At 46.3% G+C, this 20,306-nt stretch overlaps 1 long non-coding RNA gene and 1 pseudogene across 1 annotated transcript; both read left to right on the forward strand.

Annotated features, from left to right (window-relative positions):
* Nucleotides 1–2,578: 2,578 nt before the first annotated feature.
* On the forward strand, nucleotides 2,579–3,355 carry LOC117710362 (small ribosomal subunit protein uS5 pseudogene; annotated as a pseudogene).
* Nucleotides 3,356–10,312: 6,957 nt separating this feature from the next.
* Nucleotides 10,313–11,236, forward strand: LOC143442544 (uncharacterized). The gene is made up of 3 exons (XR_013110793.1): nucleotides 10,313–10,413; nucleotides 10,964–11,061; nucleotides 11,152–11,236. It is a non-coding gene; the product is annotated as an uncharacterized LOC143442544 (long non-coding RNA).
* The last annotated feature ends 9,070 nt before the right edge of the window (nucleotides 11,237–20,306 follow it).

Consider the following 20,306-nt stretch of genomic DNA (forward strand, 5'->3'; position numbering starts at 1 on the left):
TCTTCTTCTTCTTCTTCTTCCTCCTCCTCCTCCTCCTCCTCCTCCTCCTCCTCCTCCTCCTCCTCCTTCTTCTTCTTCTTCTTTTGGTTTTTCTTTCAAGACAGGGTTTCTCTGTGTAGTCCTGGCTGTCCTGGAAGTCCCTCTGTAGACCAGGCTGGCCTCAAACTCAGAAATCTGCCTGCCTCTGCCTCCCAAGTGTTGGGATTAAAGGCATGTGCCACCACTGACCAGCGGCTACTGATTCTTTGAGTTAATTTTGTATCCAGCCACTTTGCTAAAGGTGTTGATCAGCTGTAGGAGTTCGCTGGAAGAATTTTTGGGGCCACTTATGTATACTGCCATCATCTGCGAAGAGCGACACTTGGACTTCTTCCTTTCCTGTTTGTTGTTCCTTGGTCTCCCTTACTTGTCCGATTGCTCTAGCTAGGACTTTGAGTACCATATTGAAGAGATATGGAGAGCGAATGTGCAGCCTTGTCTTGTCCCTGATTTTAGTGGAAATGCTTTAAGTTTCTCTCCATTTAATTTAATGTTGGCTATTGGCTTGCTGTATATTGCCTTTATTGGGTTGGGTAGCAGGATAGCTGGCCTCTGGTGGCGCCACATTGCCCTGCTCTTGTTGACTGTGTTCTTATACTGTCCTTTAGGCATCTGGTTTTTCTAGGTGTTGTCTGGATGATCCTGATGGCAGCAGGTCTTCTTGGGAATGTGAGGGAGCCGTGGGCCAGACAGACACTTGGTTGTGCCTTGGGGAGATCCCACTCTGCAGGCTGTGTCTTAGTCAGACACAGTGGGGGATGGATCCAACTCTGTAGGCTGTCCCAGGCAGACCAGCTGGGTGGTGGGAGGATCCAACTAGGATAGGTGGTTGAGCAGGGTTCCAAGCTGGTTAGTTTTGGGACCCGGGAAGGTTTCCTCAGGGTGGGGAGCAGGAGGCTTTTAGGGTCCCACCAGGCTCCTCTGGACTGAGAAGCAAGCCCAGAGCTAAACAATGGGGCTCAGGGGACACCATACCCTGAGGCAACTCTTATAAAGGAAAGCATTTAACTAGGGGCTTGCTTACAACTGAGAGCAGTGGTTCTCAATCTTCCCAATGCTGGGACCCTTTAACACAATTTCTCATGTTGTGGTGACCTCCAGTCATAAGATTGTTTCCATTGCTACTTCATAACTGTAATTTTGTTACTGTTACGAATCATAATGTAAATGTCTATGTTTTCCAAGTTTTAGGTGACCCCTGTGAAAGGGTCCTTCTACCTCAAAGGGGTCGCAGCCCACAGCTTGGGAACCACTGGTTTACAGGATTAGTCCATGATTGTCATGGCAAGAAGCAGACAGCCATGAGGCATGCTGGTGGAGAAGTAGCTGTGAGTTTTACATCCTGATCTGCATGCGGGGGGGAGGGGGGGAAGAGAGAGAGAGAGAGAGAGAGAGAGAGAGAGAGAGAGAGAGAGAGAACATCTGAGTTGGGCACAGAATATCTTCCTAGCAGGGAGACCCCAGAGGCACAGAAAACACACACACACACACACACTATTGCCATTGATCTTGGGTGCACAATGGCAAACAATGATAAGACCCTGTTGGGCTTTTTTTTTTTTTTTACAAGACACAGAAAAATCAGTCTCAAACATCCCAGGAACCCCTCCCTGCTGGCTGTCTTTCACTGTGCTGGAGGGTGTTGTGCAGGCTGCAGGGAGAGAAAAGACATCCATGGTCTTATCAAACGTTGGACCTGCGTGCCACAGTTCCAACCTGCTGAGCATGATATACCCATCCGTGCAATAGTAGCATGAGGAGTGGTGACTGTACCCACGGTCTGATGTACAGTGGGGATTTTTTTTTTGGAGGTTGTGTTAAAACAGGGTTTCTCTGTGTAACTCTCACTTTCCTGGAACATGCTCTGTAGACCAGGCTAGCCTCAAACTCAGAGATCTGCCTGCCTCTGCCCCCGCCTCCAGAGTGCTGGAATTAAAGTCATGTGCCACTATATCTGGCTCACAGTAGGGATTTTTTTTATGCCTAGTACTGTAAATTTCATCAAAAGCCTATGACTGGGAAATCTTCACTTCGAGGGGAAGCTTCTGGTAGTATCTCACTGAATGGTCACCGCGCCAAATTCTCTTGTAAATGTTTGTTTATACCCATATGTTGTTGTTCTCAATCGAGATCAAAGGAGTGTCTTATTGCAGTGAGTAGGGGTTAGCACAGAGTCAGAGTCCTGAGAATAAGAGACTCCTCAGTTATTGTTAGGTCACCTATACCAACCTCTTCCCCAAACAAACCTCGAGGAAGATGGCAGAAGAGGGGAGGACGGAGTGTAGCAGGCAGAGCGTGTGGGCGGACGCAGCTCAGCGCTGCCCCTGGACATGGCATGGCCACGGATCTCAAAGGCCCTAATGATAAAAGGGCAACAGGAACAAAAGTCCAGTGTCCTCGCCAAGGGTCAGATGTGGCAAAGTCCAGTCTGGGGCTGAGGACAGAGTCTTGAAGGAGTTAAGGTTTAAATCAGTTTGTGGAAATCTGACTTTCACCCTGAAGAGACTGGAGTTAGCACCCCCAAGACCTCAGGGCTCGTGGAGGAAAAGCTGAAGACAAGGAGGTAGGTCTGGGCCGCTGGCGGGCGGGATGCTTTCCCCCTGCAATGGAGAGGCAGCCCTTTGACTGATGTCTTCCTTCAGTGGATCCCCGTCACCAAGATGGGCTGCCTGTTTAAGGACATGAAGATCAAGTCCTTGGAGGAGATCTACTTGTTCTCCCTGCCCATTAAGGAATCTGAGATCACTGACTTTTTCCTGGGTGCATCCCTAAAGAATGAGGTTCTGAAGATCAATCGTGTTGGTGCAAACAGACTCAGGCTGGCCATCGGACCACATTCAAAGCTTTTGTAGCTATTGGGGACTACAATGGTCACATTGGTCTTGGTGTTAAGTGCTCCAAGGAAGTTGCCACTGACATCCGAGGGGCCATCATCTTGGCCAACCTCTCCATTGTCCCTGTGCGGAGAGGTTACTGGGGGAACAAGATTGGCAAGCCCCACACTGTTCCATGCAAGGTGACAGGCTGCTGTGGCTCTGTGCTGGTGCGTCTCATCCCCGCCCCCAGAGGCACTGGCATTGTCTCTGCTCCTGTGCCCAAGAAGCTGCTGCTGATGGCCGGCATAGATGACTGCTACACGTCAGCCAGAGGCTGCACTGCCACCCTGGGCAACTTGGTCAAGGCCACCTTCGATGCCATCAAGACCTACAGCTACCTGACCTCCAACCTCTGGAAAGAGACTGTGTTCACCAAGTCTCCTTATCAGGAATTCACTGATCATCTTGTGAAAACCTACCCAGACTTCAGCTGCGGCTAACACCTAAGAATTTTATTTTAATAGATAGATAGATAGATAGATAGATAGATAGATAGATAGATAGATAGATAGAGTGAATTAAGTATGTAAAAGAAAAGAAGATAGAAAAAAGAAAGACAGACAGAGAGAGAGAGAGAGAGAGAGAGAGAGAGAGAGAGAGAGAGCCTCAACCTAATTTGAGGAACTACTGGCAGTGGATACTGTTGCAAACAGAAGAGTGGGTTTTCTTTGTGGACCTTGCTACTAAGAGGTTGCCCATGCCCTAGCAGGTGACCACACATTTGCATGCCTACAGTCAGCATTAAAAGGACTCAGGGACACAGTAATGCTAAATGCAAAACAGAGATAGATATAAAGTTTGGAGAGAGACAGGGTGTGGGCTCCCTGGAACATTAGAGGTGGGTAGCAAGAAGTTGATATGATCAAAACACATTGTCAGAATATATGACACTTTCAAAGCATAAATAAAACTTTGCTTGATTATTATTAATTCTAGAAGGGAAGAGGGAAAGGGGGCCAGAAATTTTACAAAAACAAAAAAGCAATTGAAACTTTCACAAATTTTAAGAAATGTAGAAATTTTAAGAAATTTAAGAATGTAGACCCATTCTAAAACTGTAGGAACTTCCGAGGAACTATGACGTGACGCTGTGAGCAGACCATGCACAGTCAGGAGAAAGCACAAGTCCCAGGAGAATCTCACAGCAAGCGAATGGAATGACTCATTCCGGGTTATAAGGAACTGCAACTGGGAGCCTGTGCATAGACCAGACCCCAGCCCAGAGCACCAGTGAGATCCAGTACCCCACTGGCAGAAGTTTGCGTAGGTGCACCTGCAGCTCAAAGTCCCTTGAACTGATGTCTTCTCAGGAGTAGATTAAAGCCAGGCGGTGGTGGCGCACACCTTTAATCCCAGCACTTGGGAGGCAGAGGCAGGCGGATTTCTGAGCTCGAGGCCAACCTGGACTACAGAGTGAGTTCCAGGACAGCCAAGGCTACACAGAGAAACCCTGTCTCGGGGAGAGAGAGAGAGAGAGAGAGAGAGAGAGAGAGAGAGAGAGAGAGAGAGAGAAGATTAAAATATCTTTTCCTTTGCTTTATTTTGGCCACTGGTGTCCTGGCAGTGACGTGTCCTTGGTACAGTGTGGCCGTCCTGTCATAGCTGAGAACTTCCTTCTCTGGTGAAAGATCTCTCTCTCTCTCAGCCCCACTCCTGCCGCCTCAGATCTCTGAGTTCCCGGGATTCTTATGCCCATCTGGTAGCATGATCCATGGATCCTTTATCCTATACTTGCATAACAGGTGAGGTGTCCCCAGGTCCCAGCTACACAGACAGCACTCCCAAGCCTGCCTAGCTTCTGCTGGGGACAAGTGAGAGCTTGCTAGGCACCAATCGTCTGGCCCAAACTTCTGCATCTGTCCAGCTCCAGCTGCTGATGCGGGGAGGACTGTGCCAGGCCCAACCACCCAGCGCACACTTTCCACCCAGTTCCTACCACATGTAAGGCCCTGCCAGGCCCTGCTTCTAGTGCTGGCCTGTAAGGGGAGCCAGAGTTTGCAGGGTAACTCCTAAACAGGATTCAAACAGCACCCTAGACAACGGTTGACCTCCTGAAGGTCTGTCAAGAGATATGACCAGCATCGGAGGCTCCACCTATGAAGGGTTACATGCTGACTGGATCACATCTGCAGCCCCGTCTCCCTAAAGAAGGCCCTTAGGAGAGAAGAGGATTGCCCTTAGGAGAGAAGAGGATTGCCCTTAGGAGAGAAGAGGATTGCCCTTAGGAGAGAAGAGGATTGCCCACAGGATAGAAGAGGATTGCCCACTAGGAGAGAAGAGGATTGCCCTTAGGAGAGAAGAGGATTGCCCACAGGATAGAAGAGGATTGCCCACTAGGAGAGAAGAGGATTGCCCTTAGGAGAGAAGAGGATTGCCCTTAGGAGAGAAGAGGATTGCCCTTAGGAGAGAAGAGGATTGCCCACAGGATAGAAGAGGATTGCCCACTAGGAGAGAAGAGGATTGCCCTTAGGAGAGAAGAGGATTGCCCTTAGGAGAGAAGAGGATTGCCCTTAGGAGAGAAGAGGATTGCCCACAGGATAGAAGAGGATTGCCCTTAGGAGAGAAGAGGATTGCCCTTAGGAGAGAAGAGGATTGCCCTTAGGAGAGAAGAGGATTGCCCTTAGGAGAGAAGAGGATTGCCCTTAGGAGAGAAGAGGATTGCCCACAGGAGAGAAGAGGATTGCCCTTAGGAGAGAAAAGGATTGCCCTTAGGAGAGAAGAGGATTGCCCTTAGGAGAGAAGAGGATTGCCCTTAGGAGAGAAGAGGATTGCCCTTAGGAGAGAAGAGGATTGCCCTTAGGAGAGAAGAGGATTGCCCTTAGGAGAGAAGAGGATTGCCCTTAGGAGAGAAGAGGATTGCCCACAGGAGAGAAGAGGATTGCCCTTAGGAGAGAAGAGGATTGCCCACAGGAGAGAAGAGGATTGCCCACTAGGAGAGAAGAGGATTGCCCTTAGGAGAGAAGAGGATTGCCCTTAGGAGAGAAGAGGATTGCCCTTAGGAGAGAAGAGGATTGCCCTTAGGAGAGAAGAGGATTGCCCTTAGGAGAGAAGAGGATTGCCCACAGGAGAGAAGAGGATTGCCCACTAGGAGAGAAGAGGATTGCCCATTGCAGAGGCACTGCCAGCTGAGACAGGCTTCTGAAGTGGGCAGGGAATGAGAGTCAGACCAGGCATCAGGCCGAGGGTTCATAGTCTGCATTCCTTATCTATCACGACTTAGTTACTGCTCTAGTGCTGTGAACAGACACCATGTCCAAGGAAACTTATAAAAGAAAAGTGTTCAAATGGTGGTTTGCTTACAGTTTCACAGGGTTAGTCCATTAGTCGAATTCTATCATGGGTGGAAATCATGGCAGCAGGCAGGCAGGCATACTTCAGAGGCAGTAACTAAGAGCTTACATCTAATCTACAAGCAGAAGGCACGGGGGTGGGGGCGCGCGCTGGCACTGGGCTTTTGAAATCTCAAGCTCACACCCAGCCACACACTTTCTCTACCAAAGCCATGTCTCCTGCAATAAGGCCACGCCCCTAATCCTTTGCAGACAGTTCCTCTAATTGGGGACTAAGTATTAAAACCTTTGAGCCTATGGGGGCTGTTTTCATAAACCACCACACAGCTCCCTCTCCCTACGCTCCCATTTTTCATCTAACACCCAATGTCGCTTAGCAGGCCAGCGCTATGCTTGCCTCCCCCCTCTTACCTACTCTTCTTTCCCTCTAGGCTGGCATGGTCTCTGTGTCTCAGCCTCTTGTGACCTAGGGCTGTTCTCAGATATCTGATCATCACCATTCCATATTTAGCCAAAACTGCCTTCTCTCTCTTCTCCACACTTAGACTCTATAACCTCCCTCCCCCCACCCCACACACTTTATTCAATCTTTTCTCTGCTTTCCCTCAGTTCAGTGCTAATCACTGGACTTACTCTGTTTCACCCTCCTTTCTACCCATACCCACTCTAACTAGTGTTTTCATCCGTGTGGTAATATCAGTGCCTCTTGCATCCTAAGATGGTACTTGGATATGGACTTAGTTAGTGTTGTATTGCTGAGAAGAGACACCATGACAATGGCAACTCTTGTAAAGGACAACATTTAATTGGGGTGGCTGACAGGTTCAGAGGTTTAGCTTATTATCATCATGGCGGGAAGCCTGGCAGCACACAGGCAGACATGGTGCTGGAGAAGGAGCTGAGGGTTCATTTGTATAGTTTGTCTGGCTCTTCCCTAGTTCCCTGTCACTGGTTGCTGACCCTGTGGGGCTGGTAGTTTTTGGAGGACAAATGATTTCTATGTTGCTGTGTTTTTGCACTGAAACTTGAGTGTATGGTGTTAGGTTATTGTTTAAAATATAAATCACTTCTTTTCTTTATTGTTTGTATCGTTTTAAAGGGATGAGGCTGTGGTCCAGTCAAGATAGCATTTTCCTCTGTTAGGTTGAGATTCCTGGCACCACACTTGTGTCCCAGCCCTTCCCTGAGAGTAGAGTACAGTCTACAACCACACTCACTATCATCCCACTATGAAAACACAGTAACAGTCAAGTAACAAACAGCATTGTAATGGTTTCAAAGAAAATGGCCTCTGGCCCACAGAGAATGGCACTATTAGGAGGTGTGGCCTTATTGAAGGAAGTGTGACATTCACTTCCTGCTGCCTGCCAATCAAGATGTAGAACTCTTCAGTCTCTTTCTCCAGTACCCTGTCTCCCTACACACTGCCATGCTTCCTGCCATGATGATAATGGACTGAACCTCTGAAACTGTAAGCCACCCCAATTAAATGTTGTCCTTCGTAAGAGTTACCTTGGTCATGGTGTTTCTTCACAGCAATAGAAAAATAAAATAAATAAAATAAAATAAAATAAAACCATTCATTTAAAAATAAAATAAAACCATTCGTGAGCCTCATCAATGGATCAGTCATAGAGAGGATATAATATCAGGGGTTGTAGAGAAGAGAGATGAGTAAGGATATCCATCAGTGCCAAAGATAGATCAATTAAAAAGGTGTGAATGAAACAGGTGAAACCTTTGGAGTACTGTGAATGGCCAAATCTAATTGCAGTAATAAAAGGAAGAGAGGGATTTTATGTCAAAGGCAAAAAATAAAATAAAATAAAATAAAATAAAATAAAATAAAATAACATCACAGAACATCCTCCAAACCTAAGAAATACTTCCATCCAAACAGAAGTATTTAGAAAACTAAATAGCAAACCCAGAAACGCTGCATGTTATTCTATCACTAAATCACCAAATACACGAAACAAAGTGAAAAAAAAAGCATATTAAAAGCTGTAAGCAGGAAACCCTAAATCATGGAAAGCAAGCCTATCAGAACAATAGCTGATTTCTGTACCAAAAATTTAAAATCTAGAAGGACTTGGAATAATGTATTTCAAGTTCTATAAATTCAATACTGCTAACTTAGAATATTATTCTTAGCAAAACTGTCTTCTTTTTTTTTTTGAAGTGTGTGTGTGTGTGTGGGGGGGACTCTTTTAACTACAGAAACAGGGCAAACAATTCATGACCACGCAGTTGCCTTCAGAAGATACTGATAGGTTATAACTTAGACTGAAGAGTAAGATAAACACATCTCCATGACTAACAGGAATAAAGAAATCATGTTAGAAACATTGCCGAATGAACGTAGGTTAGGAAGACACAAACAGCAACAGCGATGGGTGCGTCCCTTCCAGAAGATGGACTTGGGGTGTGTCAGCGGATCTCTGTCCCTAGTCATGTGGTCATATTGAATACATCTTTTTCTGCCTTTCATTATCAGCAGAGCTAGCTGCACTACCAACTTGCAGGACAAAATGTGCCCGCTGGTGCAGTAATAGCACATTGGTTATGGAGGTAACCAATCACTTTCTGACTGGAATTTAACTCTATTCAAAAGACAGAATCCATACCTGGTACTGTAATCCTGGCATAAAGTTGTTGGATAAGGAGGTCACAGACTGTAGGGGAACCTATAAGGGTGTGGACTGACTTCTAAATATTTATGTTTCTTCCCAATGTCTTTTTGCCTTTTTCCCCTCACTGAAGCCATTTTATCATAGAACCCTTTCAGCTCTTATGAAAGGCAGTCTGGGTATCTTTCTCCCTCTTTCTTCCCCCATTTCCCTCTAGGAGGGACGAGTAAAACTTTTTTTTAAATAGGCACTGTGACTATTTTTAAAATAGAGACAAATTTCAATTGTGCCCTAGGATAGGAGTACTAGGTGGTTTTGGGGAAGCACCAGGCCCTCTCTGGGAGCAAATGAATTGTCTTCTAGATGCCTTCTGGAAATCCTGAGGACATTTGAGCAGGCTCATCAGGTGACCTACAGTCAAAGCTCCAAAACTATCACCCTGATGAAACAAACTGGCATCAGGTATGTGGCTGTGTGTATGTAGGAGACATTGAGAGGTGTGTTAACATGGCAGGACTGAGATGGGCCACATGTTGGAAGGTTTTGGTTGTTTACTCCTGTGTTCCTCTGCCACCTCTTTTCATGGTGATCATGGCCTGGCTTCTGGCTCATTCTCAGCCTAGAGAAGAAAGGTCGTGTGCACTTGGTGAGCTGGCAGACCCTCGGTATCATTGCTATTATGGACAGAGTAGGCTGCATCCACACGTTTGGTGCTGGTGAGTCCTGAGTCCTGATGTGCTCCTGATTTCAAGTACCCCAGCCAATAGGTTCACTATTAAAACATTTTCCTGCAGACCCCTGAGTTCCCCAGTGTCTATGTTTCCTAGGTAAGTAAGCTCTTCCATCGAGCATTTCTTTCATTTGAGGCATCAAATTCCATGTGGGTCCTTGATCTCTCAGTTCCCATTCCAGTGCTTATAATAGTCTCTCTCATAGATTATCACTCACCCCATATCCCACGTTCTGACATCATCAGAGCCCTTGAAGTCTAGAGCCTTCCTTTCTTCTAAAGTCCACCATTCTTTTCTCTCTGATTTTAAATTTCCCAGATTTCCAAGATATCCGTGGCTTTCTTATCAGTGACCACAGTGACATGTTTAACCAGAAGGATGAGCTCACCAACCAGGTTGGAAGAGGATAGGCCATGGGAAGTTGTAAAATTCACGAGTGTGCAGAGGGCAGTAGGGGAGTGGGGCCTGGAGGTGGGGGAACATGAGAGGATCCTCAGTCCCAGGAAGGGACTGGTCAGAGGACAAGGAGATCTGAAGCAGTGGAGGTGTGGAAGGCTCTGGGTTTGCCTGGCTTTAGTCCACTAACCTGCTACATGACCTTTGGCAAAATGCTACCATTTTGAATCCTGACTCTTTTCAACTGAAACCAAAAGGGCTGTATTAGATGTCCCCTAATGTCCCCTTCAGTCTTCAAGTCTCTACTCTTGAGTGTCCTGATGGAAGGAACTCTCTTATCTTTTTCTGTCCCAGGGTCCCCAGTTCACCTTCTCCCAGGATGACTTCCTGACTTCCATCCTGCCATCCCTCAAGGAAATTGACACCATGGTCTTCATTTTTACCCTGGATGGTGAGCAGGGGAATGGGAATGGTGGGGTGGTTTAGAAGAGCTGCCATTTTTCTGAGTCTTGGGGTGCCTTGTCAGAGAGAGGGTGTCTTAGGGTATCCTATTGTCACAATAAGGCACCATGACCAAAAGTAACTTGGGGAAGGAAGGGTTTATTTCATCTTACAGTGTATAAGTCTATCAGAGGGAAGTTAGGGCAGGAACCGAAGCAGAAGCCATGGGCAAGTGCAACTTAACTGTTATTCCCCATGGCTTGCCAGTCTGATTTCTTATGGCACTCAGGACCGCCAGCCCAGGGGTGGCACCTCCCACTGTGAACTGGGCCCATCAATCAATCAAGAAAATGCACCACAGGCTTGTCTACAGCCGGTCTAGTGGGGGCATTTTCGCACTAGAAGTTCCCTTTTGCCAAATGATTTTGGCTTGTGTCAAGTTGACATAAGACTATCCAGCACTGCGGGACCAAATGAGTGTCCTGTCAGGACCCTGGTGTGGCAGGAAGAACCATTTCATAGCCCATCCTTTTAACTACAATGTCTCCTATCCCATCCAGATAACCTCACAGAAGTACAGACCCTGGCCAAAAGGGTGAGGGAGAGGAGCCAGAACATCCAGGCCCTGGTGCACAGCACTGTGGGGCAGTCCTTGCCAGTGAGTGTCTGGCACTGGGGAGAAGACCTAGGCGTAGTGCAGCCAGCCAGGCCTTCTGGAACAAACTGCTCTGTTCATCTTTCTCCTCAGGCCCCTCTAAAGAAACTCTTTCCCTTGCTCATCAGCATCACATGGCCATTTATTTTCTTTGATTACGAAGGGAGCTATGTTCAGGTAGGCAGGGATGAGAAGGCAATGTTTCCTAAGAAGGAGAGGAGTACAAAGCCCCCAAAGCCATAGGGATGGGGGAGGCCTGAATATTTGTTTAGTCTTCCCCTCTCCCCAAGCTGGGTAAATACTCCATTTATCAGGTCTCTAAAGAGAGTTGCCAAGGCAACAGGGCTCAATTCTTCCTAGGAATATACAGAAAGGGCAAGACAGGCCACCAACAGTTACACACTCAATGACTTTTGGGACAGGTCCATTGTTGATATTGAAGTCATTATCACCACACAAAAGCCTTTAAGGCACTTTCTTTTGTGTGGTACACTATGCTGAACATAACGCAGATATTACCCCGATGGAGTCCTCCCTCAGTAGTGAAATTATAATCCGGGAGATGCACTGAGAGGAATCATAGAAACACTGAGCAGTTTGTATGCACTTTGCAGTTTGGCATGGAGTGCTCACCAGGAAATCTAGGTGTCAGTCCAGCTCGGGTGGCCCAAGAAAGAAAACAAATTTTTATCTCTGTACTTTACTGTTCTCACACAGGACCTGCCTGCCCTCCACAGGGCAGAAGCAGGGCCCAGAACAGGTCTGGGGGAGGTGTGGTCTTTCATCATTATTCAAACTGCTTCCTTCTGAAGCTTCTAGACTTAATCAGACAGGGAGCCACCACACCGCCTCACAGAACCTGGAGCTCTTACAGAAATGTCTCTCCACAGTGGGAACTCCACTCTCCTTTGTCTTTCTTTCTAATAGTGTTTAGTGTTCTGTCTCTACTTCTTAGCCTGCTTCCCACATTCATGGTCTCCTCCAACATCGTCTGTTTTTGGAGAAATCTTCTCTGATTAACTTTACATTGTCTTGGCTCTCCATATTATATTCTTCTCCAAGCTAGCACAATCATGGTCCCTAATACAAATACAGTGCTTTATACCCTAGTGAATATTACATATCATTTATCTCAGTTCTCACAGCAATCTCCTAAAGCATGTGTGTACATTTTTGCCATCTCCCTGCCCCTTATTTCTGCTTTTAATGTAGTGACATTTTATTTAGATTTTTGTCTGTATCCCAATCTATTAGGTTTTTTTCCCCCTTGATTTCTTTTAATCTTTTACTTGATGCTGGTTTCATCTGTCCACATGTGATTGTCTGAAAGAAGGTTTCTGCTGAAGTCTGGCTCCAGCAGGATTCAGGTCCCAAAGAAGAGGTGTGGGGTTGGTGAGGGAAAGAGACTGACATTACCTGGTGCGAATCAGGGTAGCTGGTGGTTATTGAACAACAGGACACACCTTTTTGAGTCTATGATTGCATAATAGCTCAGCCATTAGCGATCTTGAAAGCAGGCTTAATGATAACAAGAAATATATGATCTTTTCACAGATTGTTTTTAACCTATTTTAGCCCTATTTTTAACATCCAGAATGAATGAGGTCATTAACTTTATCACGGCATTTTTCTTTGAAGCAAAAGCAGTAAGTTGAGCAAACATCTAAGTCCCCATGGTTCTTTAAGGTTCAGCAACCCCGCCACATGGCCTTCGCACCTCCTTCTGCAAGGTTTCAGCCTTTGTGGTCTGGAGGTACCACATCGAGTCCTGCGAAACAAACCCATGAGACCAATTTTCATTCCTCCAGGGGAATGATGCAGTGTTTGTACCAGGAAGTAGAGCAAACATTGAGCCATTTCCTAATTGTGTTCCTGTGTGCCTTGGTCTTACAATGTGGGCCTGTTCTCCTCCTAAGATCCCCAAAGGGAATGTCCTGACATCTTCCTCTGTCTCCATTGTGCCATGCCATCCTAATTCCTTCAAGGTATGCTCTTGTATATGTCAGAGAGGGATCAAGCCAGTCTAACTTTAACAGAATCTGCTTCTTGTGGGGCGTATCAGGTCTTGCCACTCATCCTGTAGACCTAGGCCCACTGCTTCTCTCCATCGTACGCTTTCATCCTTAGGACCAGGTGTACTTAAGAGTTTCTGGCACCAACTTTCAGTTAACGACTCTGCAGCTTCTCTATTCTTGGTGCAAACAGGGACACAAAGGGGGTTCTTGTGTTGGAGTAGGCAGAGTTACCATGCTATGTGGGTCCACGGTGGCGGAGATTTGTTTCCAAAGATTTACTTTGTTTAGCAAGACTGCTATTGTATACATTCCCCCATACAAACTGTCCCAAAGAAAAAAAGGCATAAGGAAACTCCCATAATGCATAGCGAGAATCATCAAAGACAAAAGTCAAAGGCTGCTGGAGAACGGTGATCTGTGACATCCACCTGCTGGAACCTGGTGAAGCAGCAGTGGTCACTGAGATTTCCATTGGACTTGGTCCTATTTTGTCTTCTGCTGCTGTGATAAAACCCTGACCATAACCAACTTGGAAAGGAAAGTTTATTCCATCTGACACTTTACAATCCATCATTTCAGAGAGTCAGGGCCGGAGCTCAAGCAGGAAGCAGGTGCAAAGGCAGGGACCATGGAGGAAAGCTGCTTCCTGGCTTCTCCATGGCTTGCTCAGTTTCCATTCTTTTTACAGTTTCTAATATTCTCTCTCTCTCTCTCTCTCTCTCTCTCTCTCCCTCCCTCCGCCCTCTCTGTGTGTGTGTCTTTGAAGGAGTCTTTGAAGGAGTCAACTCTCTTCCTCCTTGTGGACCCAAGGGATTGACTTTAAGTTGTTAGTACCTCTATCCACTGAACGATCTCACCAGCCCTCAGCTTGATTTCTTATACAATGCACAACCACTTGCTAAGGGTTGGTACTACCCAGAGTGGGCTATGCCCCACACATCAATCATCAACCAGGAAAATGTCCTTCTGACCTGCCCACCAGCCAGTGTGATCAAGGCCATTCCTCACTTAAGGTTTCCTCTTCCCACAGGACTCTAGCTTGGGTCGAGTTTACAACACCCAGCTCAGATTTGTTGCTTTCATTGTAGAAATAATTTTGATACCGTAATGGTCTTCACCCTTCAAGTGAAACATTGTGCCCTATTCACCGGCCCTTCTCTGTCACATTTCCTTCATTCCTTTCTTTTCCCTAGAGCACGTGACAGGTAAGTGAGGCTGTCTTATACTTTACACTATGCCAGGCAGAGAGGCATATCCTGTAATCTCAGCATCTGGGGGCAAAAGCAGAATCAGGCAGAGTTCAAGGCCATCTCTAGATACATAAAGAGTTTGAGGTTACTCTGGATTACAGGAGACCCTGTCCCCCAAAAAGAAACAAAAAACCCAAAACCAAAACTTCACACCAATCACTTAAGAATATGTCCCTCAAGGGCGAGGACATTTGCCTCTATAAGTATAATACAATTATCCACTCTGGGATGACAGTTAATCTGATACCATTTCCTAACTTCAGATTTCCCACGTTATCCTTGGGGAAGCTGTTTTTATTCTCCAGATCTAGAACCCAATCAAAGATAACCTACAGACTGTAGTCACTAGGTCTCTCCTCTCTTCCAGTCTTCAGTCTTTTTCTTTTTTCCTTGTCTCTCGTGACACTGAGGTTTTTAGAAGTCTAGGCAAATCTTTTTCTGGAATGTATCTCCCATTTCCAGAATGTATGAAGGTGCTGTGTTGTCTTTCCCTCATGTTCAGGTGTTTTCCTTTTGGAGGAGACTAGTTTGTCACACCAGGAGTCACCTGGCGTGTGTGTCTCATCCTTGGTGAGGCCATGGTGGCATTCAGCAGTGGTGATGGCTGCCTGCGTCTCTCTGTGTCCTGTCACCCAGCCGTCCTTACCCACTGTTTCTGCATGTGCTGCTGATTTCCTCTTGACTCATTTTTTCCCAAGGAGACTCTCAACTGATGATTTTCCTATTTCTAGCTCTCTTCCTCTTATACATTCATTAACTGGCATTCTTTTCTAAGGAGCTTCTGATTCACTCCCTACTCCAACAGTATTTGTTTAATGTCATTATGGACTAGTGAATTTTGTTGTTGTTGTTAAATGTTTAGATTTATTTTTTTTTTATTTTTCAAGGCAGAGTTTCTGTGTAGCCAAAGCTGGACTAGAACTACTATAAAGCTCAGACTGGCCTTGAACTCATAACCCTCCTACCTCAGCCTCCAAAATACTGGGATTACAGACATCCACCTCTGTGTATGGGCTTAGATGTATCTTAATATACTTTAAAATTTTTATTTCATTTTATTTTACTTTTTATATGTATGCATGTGTGTGCCTGCTTGTTTGAATATACACCACATGTGTGCAGTGTTGTGGACTATTGTGGACCGCTCTGCCCCATGCTTGAGTGCCAAAATGTCAGGGACCACTCTATCAATGTTGGTACCTGCACTGCCAAAAGCCTTGGGGGCTAAATTGTTAGAGTCCACATTGCCCCAAGCTGCTCCGGTCTGAGGGTCAGGGTTCAGCAAGAGAGAGAGTGAGGATGGATGTGCAGAATGGAGACCAGACAGAGTGTGATTCAGTCCCATTTATTCTCCAGTCTCTCTTCTTCTCTCCAAGTTCTAAGTTTCCCAGTCCTAAGTTCCAAGTCCCTAGCACCAAGTCTCAGGTCCTAATCCTGGTTCCTTGTCCCTAGTTCTTAGTACCAAGTTGCTAGTCTCCTTCCCAGTCACTAGTCTTTTTCCAAGTTCCAAGTCTCAAGTCCCTATTGTTTTCTTCTGTCTGCCTCTCGCCTTTTATATGTCTCACTTCTGAGTCATGCCTTTAAGTCACGCCTTTAAGTCTTATCTCTAAATCACACCTTTAAGTCTCACACACCCAAGGGAAAATCCTGGGTATCTAAAACAAGAAGTTATCAGAGTGTGCTCAGCTGTTTTAGGCTGTTGTAAACAAGTCTCTTGTCTGGGTATATGGAGCAAGATGGCTGCAAGGATGATAGCCACCTTCTGTTGGCTCTCCACAATGGACCAGAGGAGGGCACTGGATCTCCTAGAACTGATGTTACAGGTGATTGTGAACCTCCCAGCGTGGGTATTGGGAATCTAGCTCAGATCCAGAGCCAGAGCAGCAAGAACTCTTCACAACCAGCCATCTCTTCAGCCCCTCAATACCTCACCCTTTATTCCCCACCCCCTGCCACCAACTCTTTTTTGAGACAGGGTTTCTCTGTGTCATCCTGGCTGCCATGGAATTTACTTTGTAGACTAGGCTGGCCTCAAACACAGAGATCTGCCCACACGAAGGCTGGAACAAAGGCATGTTCCAACATGCCCAGCTTCCCCTAATATGTTCTCTCTCTCTCTGTGGGTCTCTCTCTCTGTCTCTCTCTCCTTCCACCCTCTCTTTCTCTAGCTAACATTTTTAAAAAGTCTCTTATATATTACATTTCAACCTCAGTTTTCCCTCCCTCTTTTCTGCTCAGTCCCTCTCCCTTCCCCCAGATCCATTCCTCTTCTATTTCCCTTCAGAAAAAGACAGGTGTCCCAGGGATATGAACCAAACACACCACATCAAGTTACAGTAAGACTAGACACATCCACTCCTATTAAAAATGGACAAGGCAGCTCAGTAGGAGGAAAAGCCCCTAGAGCAGGCAAGAGTCAGAGACAGCCCCGCCCCCACTGGATGGAGTTGAGTATATTCTCTTAATACTTATTTTTCATTGAAGCCGCAGAACCAGAGCTTGTTCAAGTTGGATTCCTTGAACTTGGTCATAGCTGTTAGTTGTTAGAAGTCCGGCTGACCACAGTTCAGAACAGACCACTCCAGTCCACAGGGTTCCAAGGGGGGGGGGAGGTTTATTCATGAGATAGGGCAAAGGTGGGGAGAAGAAGGTGGAAGGATAAGAGAGTAGAGGCCTGCCATGACCACGTGGAGAGAGAGAAAGGGGGGAGGGGACAGAGAGGCAAGAGGGTAAGAGAGTAAGAGAGTAAGAGATTAAGAAGCCAGGCAGTGGTGGCGTAGGCCTTTAATCCCAGCACTTGGGAGGCAGAGGCAGGCGGATTTCTGAGTTCGAGGCCAGCCTGGTCTACAGAGTGAGTTCCAGGACAGCCAGGACTACACTGAGAAACCCTGCCTCGAAAAACCAAAGGGAAAAAAAAAGAGATTAAGGGGGTGAGGAGGAGGCAAGCAGCCCCTTTTATAGTGGATCAGGCCTACCTGGCGGTTGCCAGGTAACTGTGGGGAGGAGTTTAGACAGAATACTAACATTAGCCATACTTAAACATACTTCCAGTGTTTCTTTTTGAAAAAACAAAACAAACAAAGAAAAACCACTCCTTATTTCTGGACAAAGGGTGGCAGACATTTTACATCTCAAATGATTTGCATACCATCTTCCGAATATTACTCCACTGCAGTGCCCAGGTCTCTTCTTCGCTGTGGATGTACCTGTGTGATAGTTTACCTGGCCAAGCTCTTAATTGGGACATTTGCTTATTTTCAAAGTTTTGCTATTGCCAATAATGATGCAATGTGTATGCATGTGTCCAAGTGTTTCTTTGAGATAAATACCGGGAAATGTTAGATTGTTGTCAAAGGGAAATGCCAATGTCACTTTGTTACATGCTGTACATTTTTCTTTCCTAGGCTCTGTGCCGTTTTTCTTTTTCCATAGTGGCTGTTTAGAGAATGCTGACTCCATGCAGACTCCCAGAGACTTTTTTTTTTTCATTATAAATTCAAAGCAATTCTTTACCCTTCATTTTTTGGCAGGTGCTAATTCACTTTAAAGGGTAGAAAATTGCAACAGTATACATATCCAGTCCAATTCAAACAAAACTTACTTAGATCAAGCATTTCATAAACATTAAGGGCCTAATAACAAATATTTCACTAGCCGAGAAATATATCTATTAAAGCCATTAAGACTGGCTGAAAATGGATAATTCTCATACTTTTACAATAACTCTAAAGTCCTAAAATGTTTAACTATATTAAACATATGCCAGAGGTCTAAATTAATAAACTTTCTGGGGAATTTGGGTGAGGTCTGTCTCTATAACAAAAGGTGAGGAGGTCTGCCTCCACAGAGGAGCAAAAGGTCACCAGGTTGATCACAAAATCCACTCTCAGTTTTCTGGATGGAATGAAGGTACTTGATCTTTATCTCCTTCATTGAGGAGATAAAAGCACATGATTGACATTCCTGGTTCCCTTAGTGCTTTGGGTGAGTACAAGAATCTCTGTGTCCCTGACCAGTAGTGAGTGTGAAACTATAACCTTCAGGTGACATTCTTTAAGTGTCAAGGATGCAACAGAAACTCAACTCTTGGCTGGGCAGTGGTGATGCATGCCTATAATCTCACAGAGGGGCAGAGGGGCAGAGGGGCAGAGGGGCAGAGGGGCAGAGGGGCAGAGGGGCAGAGGGGCAGAGGGGCAGAGGGGCAGAGGGGCAGAGGGGCAGAGAGGGGCAGAGAGGGGCAGAGAGGGGCAGAGAGGGGCAGAGGGGCAGAGAGGGGCAGAGGGGCAGAGGGGCAGAGGGGCAGAGGGGCAGAGGGGCAGAGGGGCAGAGGGGCAGAGGCAGGCAGATCTCTGAGTTCCAGGACAGCCAGGACTACACAGAGAAGACCTGTATCAAAACAAGACAAAACAAAAACACAAACAAACAAACAAACAAACAAACAGAAAATAACAAATAAAACAAAAAAGAAACCCAACTTGTATTCCTCTAAGCTAAAGTGTTCGTCTAACATCCTGGCAATTAGCAACCCCAGTGGGAAGGAGTCTCTCTGTCCCTGGTGACTTGGGCAGAGCCTGGCAGAGGGCGCCTATTGGCTTGTCTTGGGTTATGTGCACAACCTTGAACCAATCACTGTCCTCCAGAGGAAAGGATGCTCTGCCCACCTGCTTTGTGTCAAGCTGACTTTGGAGTGGGATGGGAGATGGGCTTGATTTTATCTTATGGCTCCCAGAACGGAGATTAACAATTATACAAGGGAAAAGAAAGGGGCTAATGCCAAAGAGGGGCGAGGATGTCTACTGACCAGAGAGCATGGTGAATGGCTTTGAAGTTTGGTTGCTATCCTTGATCATTGACATATGGGGTTGTTGGGACCCAGTTGTAAATCTCACCAGTTTTCCATTCCTTATGGGCAGCTGATGGGTTACCACTAACTCCTTTAACCCAGTTTTTCTATACACCTCGTGATTATGGGACAAATTTTCCATAGTGTCTTCAGCCAGTCTTCAGGATTACAGCTCCCACTTTCTCATGTCTTTCCCTTCTCCCAGGGCACTATTCTCAGTTCTCCTAGGCACCTACCCTGACTCTGACCTCATTGCTTCGTCCACAGAGGTTCTCAGGACAATCCAAGGCTCGCCATATCGAGAGCCTTCTTCAAGTGATCCATTTTCCTCAACTGCTGTCGGATGATGTCCGTGCTGCCCCCATCTTCTACCATGTCCAGGTTGCCCACGAGAAGGAAAAGGTACCCTTCCCTGGCTGGCTGTTCAAGAAACACTTTCTGAGGATCTTAAGCATCTTTGGAACCTTGTGTGACACTGCGTTTACAAAGCTCCGAGATACCCTGCCACATGGAGCTCCCATTTGGAGGGGTGGATGGATGGGGTAGGAAGGGGGTGAAGAGGTATGACTGTGACAGAAGCTACAGAGGCAAAAAAGATACCAAAGGGTCTTCTGTTTAACCTTGGAGTGGTGTCAAGAAAGAGCAAGAGAAGGGCTCTTTGCACAGGAGTTTTCCATCTTTGAGGGCGGTTTTTCACTACTCTTGACCCCATCTTTCTAGTCCGGATAACAACTTCCTATACTTGCTTCCAACCTAACCCTTGTACCCAGTTCTTTAGCTCCCCCAGGGTTCTTCCTCAAATGGCCATACCTTTTCTTCAGTTTTCCATGCTCTTTCCCTCAGGTGATCCCCACAGCCTTGCTGAGCCTCCTACTCCGGTGTTCCATCACTGACACATCTGGTTGCAGCTCCTTCAGTCTGTGAGGTTGTTAGAAGTGTCCTCTCTGGGCCAGGTCAGAAGTGCAGCATACAAACCCTTGGAAAACCTACTTCCTGTGGTGCCCTGAATTGATGTTTCTGAGACCTTGCAGGGGCAGAGTCCCCCTCCAGTTCCCAGGGGACTTGTGCCATGTTGTGGGGACAATCTCCATTTCAGGTGAGTGCTGCACTCACTAACAACCCAGAATTGGGGAGGAGTCC

This window comes from Arvicanthis niloticus, chromosome 6, assembly GCF_011762505.2.
Source record: "Arvicanthis niloticus isolate mArvNil1 chromosome 6, mArvNil1.pat.X, whole genome shotgun sequence".
NCBI lineage: Eukaryota > Metazoa > Chordata > Mammalia > Rodentia > Muridae > Arvicanthis > Arvicanthis niloticus.